At 41.8% G+C, this 14430-nt stretch overlaps 1 protein-coding gene across 1 annotated transcript in view; it reads right to left on the bottom strand.

Annotated features, from left to right (window-relative positions):
- The window catches only part of LOC124796295 (constitutive coactivator of peroxisome proliferator-activated receptor gamma-like), a 60739-nt gene extending 54488 nt beyond the window's left edge, over positions 1–6251 (bottom strand). Inside the window, exon 1 of the mRNA XM_047260414.1 lies at positions 6069–6251. The gene's annotated coding sequence lies outside the window, so the exon portion shown is untranslated. The remainder of the gene's footprint in view (positions 1–6068) is intronic.
- Between the last annotated feature and the right edge of the window lie 8179 nt (positions 6252–14430).

The raw sequence follows: 14430 nt of genomic DNA, 5'->3' as shown, positions 1-14430 counted from the left end.
ATCACGAAGCTGACACTCAAAGCTATAAGTAGTGCAAAAAGGATTTTTATTGTCTTTTTGCAGGATAGTTTCTGTATAATCGTCTGAGGAAGAGTCCAAGGCGTGATCGATTCGGTCATCGCAGCGGTTCACCCACAGGCCGAAAGCGGGCAAATGGCTTCGGCCTCCCCTTCTGAGCAAACGAATGAACTCACTTAGCACACGTAAACTGGTCACTGCACATAGGCCACTGTATCCTCCGCGGGCTCCAGTCAACGTTTTCTTACGCACTGACCTGTTTCATATCACTGTCAGCAGTAAAATTGTCTAACTGACCACCGGTTGCACAGTAATGGCAGTAGGAAACAATTGTGAAACAGAGTTAAACCATGACAAACACTTCATGTGAAAACTTTATGAAAACCTAATGAGCATGTCTTTCAAACCCTTTCTGCCTATTGCCCACCATCAAAGCTGGATTTCCTGCTAGCAGGCAGTAGGAACCAGGATGGTCTACAGAGACTGTAACACTATGTACCAATCCCACCTCTCCATTTTTAGTCATCTGACAAGAATGGCATCTATCTGTCAGAGCACACATTCGTTTGTTAGGCTGTATACTTCACGAATTGTTGTAACGTTTTACTATGGCCTCAATGAGTCACATCCAGTGCCGTATTTATAGACTCCTAGGCTGAACCTTTGGTGCAGGATACAGCAGTTTTCAAATTAAAAAGCTTGAAGGTTTAGTATTTAATTAAAATAATGTTTTTGCTACAACATTTACATTTTAATGAATTGATGAGATTAAAAATTGAACAGTATGGAAATTACTACAGTATTCAACACGACTTATTAACATCTCTTGAGTATAACAGTATTCGCAGTATTATTATTATGGAAAAAATACTTCATGAAAATATATACTTTTTTAAACGTTTCTGTATTGAAATACTCGGTAGAACGCAAATGAAAGCGTGTGACTGTCACAAGTAAGTAAGCTATCTTTCAGAAGCCTTGGATCACAAGAAATTTTTTCTGCAGTATCTTGTTGAGTGATGAAAAGTTATCTGCAAATGGATTTCCCTCATATAAGGAGTCAAGAATCCGCATCTAGCGACAGGCAGTAAAGCGTTTTGTGGGTGTTGGTTTGGATGAAATGGGGGTTTGCAGGATATCGAATTGCGCCAAATGTAACTCATTTCAAGGTGCCAAAATTCAGTAAACCATACATTAACCCTTTCGCCGGCACATTTTTATAGAGGCACAATGAAGTTAATTTCTGTATCATATAGAATTATGATCAATTGTCTACATGTAATTTATTATAATTTAATTTTCGCGATTTAGGACCTGAAACTATGGTGGTAAGCGTTCTTCCCACAGCTCCTTTGTGAGTTATGGGTGGCCACACAACCTCCGAAATTTTCTTGATGATGCCGAACACTTTTAGAAACTGACTCGCTACGTACCTTATCCCTCAATATACGTGTAGCAGTCACGAGAGCATACACTGTACTGCAGAAATAAAGCAATGTGTTCGAACTTCACAAGTGACAACCGTTGTCGTCGCACGAACGGAAACTTAGCAGTCTTTATACACCTAGTATAACGTTTTACAACTGGACGTCAGGCTTTGATGGTATGTACACTTTCCATGGCCCCTTGACAGAACAAACTTCCGTTACTGTGGGCAACTAATTTTACAGTATTAGAGTGATGGAATAACGACATATAAAATATTTTATTCGAAAACAAAATTATTTTTTTGTTGCGAATATTGGGGAAAACATTGTTAATTAATACTGACAACACACATCAATTGCAGAAAGTTTAGATTTTTCCGCAGGATTTTGCCATACTGTTCTGAAAAGTTTTGTAGTTTCCGATCGTAATGTTCACATTGTAAAAAATAGAGAAATATTTACAGTTTAATTTTAAAGTGTACTTTCATGTAATATTTGGAGCAAACGATGTTCATTCAGTGTCTACTCGTTGGAACAAGGTGTTCTAAGCATAAAATTTTACTGCAGGTACGGCACCGAAGCTCAGTTTTCCTGTGCAGGACATATCACGCACCTGCTTCGTGATGACATTTTTAGGGGCTGCTTCATTGTAATTTGTTCTATTTTTCTTTTCAGCCTCATTTGAAGAGCTTTTGGCAATCTACTTGAGGACTCTGCTTTGGGCTGGACGTGACTTTCTATCATATGAAGTCATAGTTTCTTTAGAAATTCTCTTCATATTAGATCCAGTGTTTGAAACAGTACTGCATTTACATTTTAACTTACCTTAACCTAGCCGGCCGTTGTGGCCGAGCGGTTCTAGGCACTTGGCTGGAACCGCGCGACCGCTACGGTCGCAGGTTCGAATCCTGCCTCGGACATGGATGTGTGTGATGTCCTTAGGTTAGTTAGGTTTAAGTAGCTGCAAGTTCTAGGGGACTGATGACCTCAGATGTTAAGTACCATAGTGCTCAGAGCCATTTGAACCTTTTTTTTTACCTTAAACTATCTGTGAAAACAGAATCTAAATTGACGTTAACCATAACAACGCGCTCTACAAATTGTGAAAGTAAGCAGCCGAAGCGTTCAAGCACAAAATATGCTCCAGTTTATGACAATCTTGTGAAACACATGGGCTGGTGTGTGTTAAACCCCAGAACAGTAACATCTAGTCAGTTAACATTTGTTCATTTTTTTATAAAAAATGTTAGTTGTTTTTATAATTAATTCTGCTATCATATTCCACAAGTTTTACATTTCGTAGTTAATCTTATCGCAAAAAGTTAAGTCTTAGTAGTAGGTGACACTTTCCCCAATAATTGTCAGAGTCATTATTTTCTGGCTCTGGACTTTACTTGGACATCAGTATTGCTTTAAAAAGTATGTTTTGAGTTAAAGTCAACGAAACGAATGACACATTTTTAAATTCCTAAATACATGAAGTACCCACTGGTTGGTAGTACCCGTTACTGAAAGTGTTTTGTTATCACTAAGAATGTTCTGAAAGATATTTTTCAGATTCTGGAGCCTACTTGCAAATCAATATCACTTTAATAATATTAACGACTAATTAACTAACTTGGTTTTTTAAAATTTTTTTATTAGCGTGGGCGTAAAGTACTTCCTCCCGCTTGGTAATCCGCATTGTGGAAAATATGTTGCCATTGCTATGGTTAAAAGCTACATTTCAGAACAGACAGACTACTGCGGGTGCAGCAAACTACAACCACAGGATAGGAGCATAATATATCGTACAAAGTATTTCTACGAACACAATAAAGAAGGTAGGGGGGTGGGGGATATGAGGGCTTTTTTTCTTACCTCTCTGATCGGCCACAAAATTAAAACCACAGTAAGAATCTGGTGGAGCTTTGCGCAGATGCGTTGCACAGTGATTCTAGTATTCCCGTCTACAACGGCCGGCCGTAATGGCCGAGCGGTTCTGGGCACTACAGTCCGAACCGCGCGACCGCTATGGTCGCAGATTCGAGTCCTGCTTCGGACATGGATGTGTGTGATGTCCTTAAGTTAGTTAGGTTTAAGTAGTTCTAAGTCTAGGGGACTGATGACCTCAGAAGTTAAGTCCCATAGTGCTCAGAGCCATTTGAACGTCTACCACGTCGCGTCGCAGTTTGCAGCTCTGAGCGCACAGTAAACACGTAAAGATGCATAGAAAATAAAATCTCCCGCAAAGTGTGAAGTCCTGCTGAGGACTTTTGCCTGATTCATCGAGCCCTCATAATGCAGCTGTCACGCGCACTTCTTGATAACAATCACTCGACGGCATACTGTGGGTGCAATAAAGACGCTCCTGCAGCGTTTTCTCTAGGAAGTGTTCCATTACACATCTTACAGCCCCGACATTGCTAAATGTTGCATCATTCAAAAAGCCTCATACATTACAGTGCCAATGAGGTGGAGCTCCATCCTATTGAAAAATGAAGTCCTGGGAATCTTCCATAGCTTTAGGGAACAGCCATTGTTCCAATATGTCCTGGTACGTGATTCCCATTACAGTTCTTTCCTTAAAGAAAAATGGCCCATAAACCTTTGTACGGGATACGGCGTGGTGCAATAGTGAATGTGGATTTTCCAAGCCCCTTATGCGAACACTATGTCTGTTGACATTTCCACTAAGGTGGAATGTCGCTTCATCAGTAAAAATTACACGCTGTAGAAACGTATCATCCTACATCTTTGCTAGCACATAACTACAAAATAAGAGACGCTTCTCTTTGTCATTGGGGTTGAGAGCCTGCACAGGTTGCAATGGTAGCACTTGTACAGAAAACGCAATCTCAGAACATTCCACACAGTTGGTTGGGGTATTCCAAACTCTTGACTGGCTCTATTGGAAGACTTTTTTTTTTTAAATTGATTTTCGATTTCCCCCCACCTGGGGAGGAGCGGGCTGACAGCAGTTTAATACGCTGCTCTACAGCCGAGAAAAAAGTTAAACAAACAATGGGAGAGAAACAAAACAATATAAAAAGGCGATAAAACGGTGACGTTGTTAATAACAGTAAAATGGCGGAAAGTTGCGGAACTGAAAATACGAGTACAAAAACACGGCGTTGACGGTGCGGACACAGTAATGAGACATGAACAATTAAAAAACACGGCGACAGTTTGGTTTCTGTTCACATGAGATAAAAACACAATTAGCGACAGTATGGTTGCTGTTCGCAACACTGACAGGGACGCACAACACTGAACATTCACGTAAAACAGGAATGTAGAGTGTAGAGGCGACACGGCGACAGATGAGGGGGGGTGGGGGGAGACCCGGACCGATGACGGGGAAAAGGAAAAAGGGGGGAGGAGAGGAAAAGAAAAAAGGGGGGAGGAGAGGAAAAGAAAAAAGGGGGGAGGCGATGGAGGGAGGGGATTGGTAGACTTATTGTCTCTGCGCACAAAACTTTCTTGAATCCGTCGGACATCATCCTCTGACACACGCGATCGGCCTGTGGTATTTTTCTTTGCACGCACTTTCAGTCTGTTTAAATTGCTTAAACCAACGGCTAATGCTTTTGCGTGCCCTGAGCCAGGATTAATTCACTGTACTGACAGTCGGGAGGAGAGGGATTCGTACCTTGTCCAGTTATCCTGATATGGATTTTATACAGTTTTTCACTAGTCGTTATGTGGATACTGCGATTGTTCCAATGGTAAGACCATGGCCAAGATCTACCTTCGCTTAATCCTATCTTGCGGCACGGAACACGTAGATCTGCAGTGGATCTCTTTCGTGTTGCAATGGTGAATGTGGATTCCTGTAATATGTGTGATGTGCCCGACGCTATTGTGCTGCACGGTCGAAGAATAAATAAATAAAAACAAATAAATAAATAAATAAATAAATACCCATTATAGTTTGTTGGGAACGAAAACAGACATTAAGCAAAAATGAAAGCAATTTTAGCGTGAAGTGTTCATGCAACTTTACTGCAGTTTCACTGACATGTTATTCAGCTTCCTACACGTATTCTAAGAATAAATTATGTAATTGCGTGAAAAAGAAAAACACGAATTTGGCAACTCGATGTTCAACCATTTCTGTAGTGGTTTCATAAAGCAGCAGCTAAAGCACATCCTGAGGCGTGATCAATACATGGAAATGTCAGGTTCAAGGGCAAATCATGTGAATTCCACTTCTTCGAAAATGAAATATATACACAAACTACAAAACACATCTGTAGTCATGGTACAGTTGCTTAATACACGGCATCATGCGTATAACCTTGACAGTTACGAAAAGCTACGAAGGAAATGTACCAATATGACTTAACAGTTTATTATCTCTAAGGCACTTCACACGTACAGTCCTGCAGGGTGACAAAGAAGAGTCAAAAGACGGAGCACTCAATTGCTCGGTAGAAATAAACCGCAGTCTGCGTTTCTGTCCAAATAAATAAAAACCTCATTTGTCACCTATTACCTATTTAATATCGAACACTGACTATTGAATAACAGAAATTAACTATGTATACAAAGAATATTTCTTCAAGAAAACACTTAACGTAAATGAATTAATGAATATGTTCAATTTTGCATATATTCGTCTTTTTTCATGTTTAATTTTACCTGTGGTTGATGTGAACTGGACTGCGGGAATAAATGCTTCAATGCGTTGGTTCTATGCTCTTGCGCTTCGTGCCACTTCTGTACGACTTCATAAATACTAGTTGTAACCTACAATGCACGTAGAAGTATTCCGATAACCCACCGCTCCGACACATTTGTAAACATTACGCAAGCTTCTGCGCTGCACCTCCATGCACTCACGTCATCCGATATGACGTTGCGTGCGCTGCGCGCTGCCAAGGCCGCCAACATACAGCGCACAGTAGAAGTTGCTTCTGTAACACATTCTCTGCGCGCAAAAATAAGTTGATAGTGAACTCTTACAAAAGCATAATTTGAAATGAAACATTAAAAATATTATTATTGATTCACAAACCTAACTATGACATGTAAGAGTCATGATTGACTCAAACCTTTGCGCGTGTTTTTACGAACCTGAACCTAGTCTGCAGTTCCACAAGATAATGTTGGCTGCTTTATCGCTCGAAGCTTTTTCGTGCTTCTTCGTACAGTTATGAAGCTGTATTAATTATCAGTGTAGACAAAATAGGGGAATTATGTTAGTGCATGAATATTTACAATTATTTTTCTATTAAATGGTGTACTGTTTCAATTTTAAACGTTTGAAGACTGCATGCACAACATTCGTTTTCTGTAGTTATCTAAATTTCTAAAAGGGGAGTGGTCACTGATTCTACTGTAGCGTAATGGCAAGTGCGTTGGGTTGGTAAGCTGAAAGTTATAGGTTCGATTCTGGCCGCGGTTGGAATTTCTTTTAATAACGTGTAGGTAATTTTGATGCTGTCAAATACTGTCGAAGGTTGTCACGGAACTCATTTGTGATATGAAAATGTACTGAGTAACAAGAAGTGATGTGGCTAATCGATCATCACTACTTTTTATTTCAAGTGATGCGTTTGTAAGAAGTACATTGGCAACGTAACAGTGATCGATGATCTTTCTATTGAGATATGAAAATTCTGCGGCACCCTTATTGAAATATACCGATGAAAAACAAAGAGCAGCTGAAGTTAATGTCTGATCTTCGATTTGAACATAGATATTTTTCCAAAATACAGTATATATCTGTAGATGGATAAGCAGAGGTTGTCCTGCCAAAGATCCACTTTATTAATACGAAAAAATCTGATTGTGCACGCAAATTACATTACAGTCAAAGAGAACAGTGGACGGATGCTCAAAAAGAACGATTTCCTCTTCCTGCACTATAACAAATTTCCTTTAGAGTTTATACTATTTACTTAGACTTAGAGACATTTATTCATAAAAATTTCGACGCCGTATTTGCTTGGACTTTCCAGCCTGCCATTAAAGAAAAGTGGTAAATTCTTTTGAGGTTATCAGGAAGTACATGTCAGGCAGTAAATAACGAATATTAACAGAATTAAGGAATCAAAGGATAGTTCATGTTATATTAAAGTTTCAAGTATTTTTTCCTTTGTATTTTGAAAAGATTACATAGAAATCACATTAATTATGTTTTTCCAATATCACTGAGCACATTAAATTAAACTTGTTGCCATGAAAGCGTTTCCGCATAAAAATTCTGATGTCGTTTGCTCGTGCATTGTAGAGAAGTGGTAGGTACTATTTAGGCTGTCTAGAAATATATGGTAGATACTACGCTAGGCAAGTTAACACATTGTAAGGTGGCTATAATTTCACACCTTACAAGAACTCATCAACATACTTTGCCGTGAACTACAACCACAATTAGGTACCATTTGATAGGTTGTACATCGTATATGTGAGTTTTTAAAGGAGACTGACATTCCCTTAATGCATGAAAGGTGACAGAGTGTCTTTATTAACAGAACGACGTACTGAATGATTGCCTATACTAGTAGATGTTGGAACGCCAGTGGAGATGAAATGGAGGGCAGAACTCAAGCTCTGGGTGGAAGGCCCACATATGTGTTGGTCCTTCTTGAAAACAGGAAGTAGCAAGACGACGTCGTGGCACGTGAGCTCTGGGGCACAGTAGGGTCACGGCCGGCCGCTATTGTAGGAGGACCGGAAGGATGACCGGGAACTCTGCAAATGTGGGACGCAGGTGAGAGGAACGAAGAAGCGGCACCTGAGAAAACACACAGGCTGGGTTATTTCCAAGGATTTTTACTCAGAAGCGTACCATTGTACGAGTAGAGGGTTTTCCTTGCAAAATTTCCACGCTGGACGACTAGAGACTAAAATACGGTTGATCAGCGTTCGGAAGAATATGTAGAGAGAGAGATACTCCGTGGTTTCGGGAATATGATTCGTTTTCGGAATTACGAGGCTTGGGAGCTAAGCCTTGCTAGGAAGACAGCGGTGGAGAGACGAGGTCTTCTATTGCGAGCGCCCGTGTGTGACGGTTGCTCGGTATCAGCTTTGCTGGTACAGACGAACTTGCTGTCTTTGCTCTCAGGAGAGTATAGAGTTAGAACAGTTAGGCACTGTACTGTTGCGAACCTATACGATTTTGGACTTCACCTCCTGGTTGTAAGTCGTCGTTGAGTAAGCAGCATTCAGTAATTGAGAGCACTTCTTCTGCCTCTACTTACGTTGAGACGTAATCTGAACTCCGTCCTTGTGGCTGGGAGTTCGCGTTTCTCGTCTGTAGATCACAGAGAGGAGAAGAGAGTATTAGAGTATATTAGTCAGAGGACTGCCTTCTGCCGTGCTAGTGTTTGAAAGAGTTTATTTGTGGCTGGAGTTCTTTCATCGTCGCAGACGAGTACGATAACCATTACTTCGACTCACTGGATGTAGTACAAACTGTGATATCGCAAATTGCTTCGGCTTCTTAGGGCTATAAAAGCTAAACAGCTGTGGTCATGTTAGCTTATTTCTACTGAGGTTCCACACCACGGTAGATCATCTTTGAAAGCAGTGTCTTCTAGTGTTTGGTACGTTGATGACGTCAGTCATTTCGCGTTACTAATATTGGACCGCGCAGTCATAATAAGCGGCAGAGTTAGGCAATTGATTAATAATTTCAGTTAGGAAATACAGTCAATTATACTTAAAGTGTTGATTTTAATTTATAATAAAAATATATTGAACAACAACGTTTATCATTTAGTAGTATTAGTTGCCTTCATCATTCATTTATGTTTAGATTGTAATTTATATGTAGAAAAGATCATTAAGAGATCCTAAGATCTACTTCAGGGGGTAGTCAGACAGGGCCAAATCATCATTTTAGCGTTTATTATTTTCCGGTGCGCACATTCATTTTTATACTCTCCTGGAGTAGCATCGTGGAACATTCAAGCAGCCAAAGAAGCATTTTATGTCACCCTATAAAAAGAGAGACTTTTTGCCCTTGCATTTTTGAAAACTGCACAGCACTTCATTAACTTCCTTACTGCAGTTGTGACCGCGCACGATATTAGCTGCGCCATTCGTTAAAAATTGGTGAAACGAGCTGTTTTCTTCACGGTTTCTGACACATGTTGACTTACAAGGAATCCCGTGAATGCGAGGTCGCAAAAGGGCAATGATATTTACAGCATTCGATGCCCAGATATTATGTACCACACAGACACAATATTGGCTGCTACTGACATCAAGGGAACGGAATGAAGGTATAGAATGATGGGCACATCACTAGGTTGTGGGGCGTAGATGAACTGCTTACTTGACGAGTAACTCAACACTGTGCTACAGTGGCGTTGACACGAAACAGGGCAATGGCAACGATAAACAAAGCAAACACTTCAGCAACTATTGTCGTAGATATAATGAAGTTGTCATTTCTTCAGAAAGGAATCCAAGGAATTTCACAATGTGAGAAAGAACTGGCAGATGAAATATTAGCGTTTCTGCAAAATGAGTCAATGAAATGTGAGTGTCGTATACGCTCGACTGTGCGGACAATGTACCTGATGGTTATAATTGAACTTCCCCCATTTAACGCGTTATAAAACGAAAACCAATTACCGTACGAGAACCAAACTTGGTAGCACATGAGGAGGAGGAATAATACAGGATCAAGTCAATGTAGTCAATGTAGTTGTGACTTTTGCATTTAATTCCGATGCAATTTCTGTGTTTTATCGTCAATGTGAAGGACCAATGGATACACTAAACGCGCAGTGGTACACCGGAATCTAACCGTACGTCATACCCCTACATATCGCTACCGTTGTTGCTGCAGAAGGGGCTCAATATGGTGCCCATCAGTGTCCAGAAGAGTCTGAAGCGTAGGATTGCATTCTGCACAGCGAAACGAAGCATGTCCGTACGTATGCTGGCTGCCTCTCTTGATATGCTGCACCTCAGGTCAGCACATGTGTGAATCTTCCCTTGTCAAACCCAGTCCTTCAGGTAGCCCCACAACCACAAATCACAGGGAGTGAGATCAGGTGATCGTGCGTGCCAAGCATTTGGAAATGATCGGCTGATAATTCGATCTTTTCCAAATGTGTTTCGAAGAAACAGGGGCACTTCACGAGCGATGTGCGTTGGGACTCCATTTTGCATGAAAACTGTTGAGGTCATGCGTCTCTGTCCTGTAGGGCTGGTACGACATGCTGGCGAAGCATATCGAAGCAACGCCGGCCAGTCGAACTGCACGCACGTCTTTGGTCCCCGAGCGCCAACCTGTTCATAAAGAATAGGCCAATAAGGAACGTAGCTGTGAAGCCACACCGTATGGTGACGCGTTCGCCATACGGAGGAACTTCATGCACAGTGACTGGAGGCTAAGATCCCCACACTTGGCAATTCTGTGTGTTCACCTTACCCGTCAGAAAAAAAAAAACGATCTTAGTCTGTCCACAGGATGGTCCAGGGACTGCTCTAGTCAACTTCAATCTTTGCGGGAAAGTGGAGAGCGAAATCAACGCGTCGTTGTGCGTCCTGTGGTGTAAGTTGCTATACGGTTCGGATACCATTTGATACTGGTTCGAAACACCTTCCGTTCAGTGGACTAAGGGATGCTCAACTGTCGTGACAGAGTGACACAGAACGCGCACTGCGCGACGATCGGGAATTGCGCGCAGCATTGTCTGCCATAGCAACAAGGATTTCATCAACCACCTGTGTTGCAACCGGTCGTCGACCTCTTCTCGGAGCGACGCCCCGTTCTACAGTCGATTCGAACTACATCATGTCCCGCAGTCGGCGATATTCTCGAAGTGTAGCTGCAGCATTACTGTTGTTTTGATAAAATAGAAAAAAATGTTAAAATGTATGTGAAATCATATGGGACTTAACTGCTAAGGTCCTCAGTCCCTAAGCTTACACACTACTTAACCTAAATTATCCTAAGGACAAACACACACACCCATGCCCGAGGGAGGACTCGAACCTCCGCCGGGACCAGCCGCACAGCCCATGACTGCAGCGCCTCAGACCACTCGGCTAATCCAGCGCGGCGATAGAATAGAGCTTCACCAATAATGTCCTGCTCCTTTCGTCAAAGCTCATGTTGACACCTCAACAAGTGCACTGCGACTGGTTAGATGTGTGAGAGTATGAATCACGATGACTGATCGTGATGACTGATCACGGGCCCTGGTGGCCGTAGTTGGAACTGGATGGTGGCGCTTTAGCGCACGGGGATCATGCACTCCGTACTCTGGACATTAATACTACCAAATTTGGTATTTGTACCGTAATTAGATTCCGTGTTATAACGTGTTAAACATGAAAAGTTTGATTATAACCATGAAGAATACAATGATGTCGATACATCCTCAGCAAGTGAAAATGATACTGAAATTGGTGTCGAACCATTTTCTTCATCATCCTTGCAAACGAGTAGCTGCAGTCTCCAGTAAAATGTAGTAAATGACAATCTTTGTACGAGGACTGGGTGCTAAATATAATTACGTACATGGAAGATTATCTGCAGCAAAATAAAAATAGATTTCAAATAGGTTCGCAGCAGTACGACCGTTTAGTGTATAATAAAAACAACGGATATTCAAGGGAGGACAAGGTACACTTTTTGCAAAAACCGGTGTTTGCGCATTTCAAGGACGCGCGGCACAATTTACAGGATGTGCGTAACATTGACCTGCTATGTTATGCACATCAAATTTCACACGGCGTAGATTACAATGATTTCAAGGGAAGCAGTGGATGGCTGCATAACATCAAAGTGCTACAGAATAGGAATCTGTAAGACATCGAAATTTCAAACACAGTGACAACTTGACGATACACAGCGAACTGCAGAATCGGCAGTAAAATTTGTAGATGGATAAAAAACCTTATCCCATAGTTAAGTAAGGAATTTGTTTTCAACTCCGACCAATCGGGATTTGAAGAGTAAATGGAAAGGAAAGGTATCCTGTAGATTAGAGGTACCAAGAGAATTGCACAAAGATCAACTGCCATTAATGGCTTAAAGTATTCGTATACAATTATGACGACTGTGAATCGGGATGGTAAATTGGCTCAAAACTTATTGTGCTGCGAGAATTTGGAGGTGCTCTGCCCCCCTATGATTCTTTTTCGTGTACGTGATCTTGCAAGGGCAGTAGAGAATACGTACAACATACACTACTGGCCATTAAAATTGCTACACCAACAATAAATGCAGATGATAAGCGGTATTCATTGGACAAATATATTATAATAGAAATGACATGTGATTACATTTTCACGCAATTTGGGTGCATAGATCCTGAGAAATCAGTACCCAGAACAACTATCTCTGGCCGTAATAACGGCCTTGATACGTCTTGATACGCATGGAGTCAAACAGAGTTCGGATGGTGTGTACAGGTACAGCTGCCCTTGCAGCTTCTACACGATACCACAGTTCATCAAGAGTAGTGACTGGCGTATTGTGACGAGCCAGTTGCTCGGCCACCATTGACCAGAAGTTTTCAGTTCGTGAGAGATCTGGAGAATGTGCTGGCCAGGGCAACAGTCGAATATTTTCTGTATCCAGAAAGGCCCGTACAGGACCTTGAACATGCGGTCGTGCATTACCCTGCTGAAATGTAGGGTTTCGCAGGGATCTAATGAAAGGTCGAGCCACGGATCGTAACACATCTGAAATGTCATGCCCACTATTCAAAGTATCGCCAATTCGAACAAGAGGTGACCGAGACGTGTAACCAATGGCACCCCATACTATCACGCAGGGTGGTACGCCAGTATGGCGATGACGAATACACGCTTCCAAATTGCGATCACCGCGATGTCGCCAAACACGGATGCGGACCATCATGATGCTGTAAACAGAACCTGGATTCATCCGAAAAACTGACGTTTTGCCATTCGTGCATCCAGGTTCGTCGTTGAGTACACCATCACAGGTGCTCCTGTCTGTAATGCAACATCAAGGGTAACTGTAGCCATGATCTCCGAGCTGATAGTCCATGCTGCTGCAAACGTCGTCGAACTGTTCGTGCAGATGGTTGTTGTCTTGCAAACGTCCCCATCTGTTGACTCAGGGATCGAGACGTGGCTGCACGATCCGTTACAGTCATGAGGATAAGATGCCTGTCATCTCGACCAACGCGATACGATATACCGAAATCGCGATAGACTACAATCCGACCTTTATCAAAGTCGGAAACGTGATGGTACGCATTTATCCTCCTTACACGAGGCATGACAACAACGTTTCACCAGGCACCGCCGGTCAACTGCTGTTTGTGTATGAGAAATCGGTTGGAAACTTTCCTTATGCCAGCACGTTGTAGGTGTCGCCACCGGCGCCAACCTTGTGTGAATGCTCTGAAAAGCTAATCATTTGCATATCACAGCATCTTCGGCCTGTCGGTAAAATTTAGCGTCTGTAGCACGTCATCTTCGTGGTGCAGCAATTTTATTGGTCAGTAGTATAGTAAGCTGCAGTGGGGAAATGGGCATAAGAGCACTACAACCATGGTATGAGCTCACCTTTTGGTATAAAGTTAGTCAAAACAGCTTGCTTTTGCTTGATTCTGATCTCAGCATAAAAACTGTACTCCTTTGCAGCAAACTATCCCTTCTGAAAAAGGTATGATATTACAATTCATACCATCTAGAACCACTGGGGAAATTCAGCGTCTGGCTGTTTGTATTTTCCGTGGCTATAAACCATATTATCGCACTACCTGCAGCTACATCTTAAAGAATAGCGAGTTTCACGATAAGCTCCACGACTGTGTTTCGCATTCGGTTACATGCCGTCACATCCCATCGGTCTCACTACCTCGTTACACCAATGTGATTCTATGTGCATTCTTTGAGAGTGGATACCAAACTGAACGTCCTGCACGGTTTTTCACTCCTAAAGAATTCGCCTTCGGTCTTAATGATTAATGATGCGACCCTTTGTGATCACCGTGCCAAGAAATTTTTCGATTGATGTTCATCGTACAAGTTAATGGTTTGTTTTGAACATTTCTTG

Source organism: Schistocerca piceifrons, chromosome 4, assembly GCF_021461385.2.
Source record: "Schistocerca piceifrons isolate TAMUIC-IGC-003096 chromosome 4, iqSchPice1.1, whole genome shotgun sequence".
Lineage (NCBI taxonomy): Eukaryota > Metazoa > Arthropoda > Insecta > Orthoptera > Acrididae > Schistocerca > Schistocerca piceifrons.
Note: the sequence above shows the minus strand (reverse complement) of the source record. Positions and strands in the feature narration are given on the sequence as shown.